This window comes from Cynoglossus semilaevis, chromosome 15, assembly GCF_000523025.1.
Source record: "Cynoglossus semilaevis isolate Cse_v1.0 chromosome 15, Cse_v1.0, whole genome shotgun sequence".
NCBI classification, from domain to species: Eukaryota; Metazoa; Chordata; class Actinopteri; order Pleuronectiformes; family Cynoglossidae; genus Cynoglossus; species Cynoglossus semilaevis.
The window spans coordinates 12,397,100-12,399,709 of record NC_024321.1 but is presented as its reverse complement, the minus strand read 5'-3'; positions in this window follow the sequence as shown (position 1 = coordinate 12,399,709).

Sequence of the window (2,610 nt, the reverse complement as noted above, 5' to 3'; positions counted from 1 at the left end):
TGTTACCTCACTCATCCATTCTTTTTTTTACACACACACGTTCACACTCTCCGCTTCAGGTGTTTGCAGGTGGCTGTGAAGTGCCATGGGAACACTGTGACATGACAGCAAAGGCTGTGACCCATGGCTAACACGCACGCACACACACATGCATGCTCACACAACACACTCAGCAGGAGCTGACCTGCAGGTTTCAGGTATTGTCTCATCTTGTCAAACAGCCACTGACTCACTGATCCTTTTACATCCGCTTAGCGCTTATCTCTCTCTCTCTCTCTCTCTCTCTCTATTTCAGTTTTTCATCTCTCCCATTCATACTGAATCCCACCCACCCACACACACACTCATAAATGCACACTGGTATCTAGAACTTATTCTCCTGATCAGATGATCAAATAGTCATATGTTTTAAGCTTACAAAACATATACAGTACTGCAAAAGTCTGTTTAAAGGATGCTTCTTATTCTTGTCCATGTCTGCTTACATGCTGAGTTTTGATTTAATGCCATTTTTTGTTTGTTTAACAATTTTAGAAAATGTCCACAAAAAAAGTCCATTCCTCTTGTTAAACCGTTTATTATTATTTATTAAGAGTACAATGTTTGCAACTATGCATATGCATATATTTCTATTATACATATATTACAAATTGCACTGCCGCAACACCTAGAGGTTGTTACCTTGCACGGCTTTTTCTTTTCTTTAATGAAAAAAAACAACAACTTGAAGTTCATGTATTTACCCGGACTCAATCTCTAAACAGTAGTCCCTGCTGCTCTCTAGCGGTCAGATTAAAAAAACACGTTTTGACCGAACATTCTACTTTACTTTTTTATTTTACTTTACTAATTTATATGTGAAAAAATATTGCTCCTGTACAAAGATAAATACATTTTCTTCTTTATCAGATTGTTTGCCTTTAAAATATGTATCTGAATGTAATTTAAAATTATTCATTGTGAAGGTGAAGTGTTTTCTGTTAACTTATACCCAATAAAAAGACTGTGAGAGCTAGCTGCTGTTTCATTTATTCAAATTCCTCCTCCATAGCAAAGTGGGCTAGGTTTGTGCATGAAACTCCCGTGCTGAAAAGGCATAGCTGAAAATACATAGCTGAAATAACTATTAACTAAAAACTATTTGAAATTATTTTATATTTAAATTATTTATTTTTGTAGATTTTCACCAATGACCAATTTGTCTGTTACACTCAAAGCACGCTCTTTCTATCAAAGAAAAAGTTCTAAGAGATAAACTTGTTTGTGTAACGGAAATAGGAATACGTTGTACGGTCCTTATTTCCGGTTGCGGATCCGGTTAGCTGTTTGGGCTTCTAGCTGGCGTTTAAGTAAAAATCTGGGCACAGTGGCTACATGTGATTGATTTAAATGGTGGGTTTCTGAAGCCAATTGTCGGTTGCATTTTGTTTGAAATGGTAGTCGTTCGGTTGAGACGGTTAGTGCAATTTACGCTAGCATATGCGTCTCGGCAGCTAACGCTAGCTTATGTCAGAAGTTAAAATGATTCGTAGTTAGTTTTTCGTTCTAAATAATGAACAAAGAGTTGTCGTTATAAATAGGAAATTGGCCTTTGACTGGAGTTTGAGCTGGGCTAATGCACTTTTTTGAAAATAGGAAATGAACTTGCAAATGTTGCTTTTCTGTACAGAAACCCATCCTACTGCAGGGCCACGAACGGTCCATCACTCAGTTCAAGTACAACAGAGAAGGAGACCTGTTTTCCGTCGCTAAAGATCCAGTGAGTGACACCAAATGATTGCACTTAACAAGTGCCACCAATGACTATAGGATAGTAATTAGTTCATTAGATTAGATTAGAATTAGATCAAGAATATGGAATATCCACGTGAAGTTACAAATGGGAACACAACTCTACTAGTTGAGTAGCAGAGTAATCCTCTGCAGGTTTTGACTTGCAATTGTGTTACAAACATAAGGCGACATGCTCTATAGTGTGTATGATATGAAAATCATAAAAGGGGACACGACTAAGGCCAGTAGAATTGATTTATTTTCATTCAGATTAAAATGAAAGTAGTGTGGCACAACATGTAGTACGACTCAGTACCTACAACGGACACACGAGAGCTGATAGAAGTTTCTGAATCTCTTGGGAGTTCCAGCAGCAGTACAGCACCAAAACAACAATAAAAATGCAAATAAAAATAGGTTAAATACAAAGATGAGTAGCAGCACAGTGTCAGTGAATATGGGAACGCTGAACAGTGGATGTCAGTAGATTAGTCTGTTAGTAATGTCATGTCCAGTTGCCTAACGGGAGTTATTGTTTTTAAGTCTTGGATTTGTTGTTATTTATATATGTATGGAATTGCGAGGTGACCCTCCAAGTCATTTCTGCTTGAGACCCCCGCTCCAAAGTAGAACAACAGAAATGTATTTGAAGATATTTATTGATAGTTTGTTATACAAGTATGTGTAAACTGAAGTAAATATTGGCAATTTGCTGGGGGTTATAAGAAGATACACACAAAAAACTTTGTGTTACTTTGTGTGTCCACTTGTTCCATTTATTTACAATGACATTTTCCTTCAGTCTAGTGTCATGTTTTAGGATATAATCTGGCATTT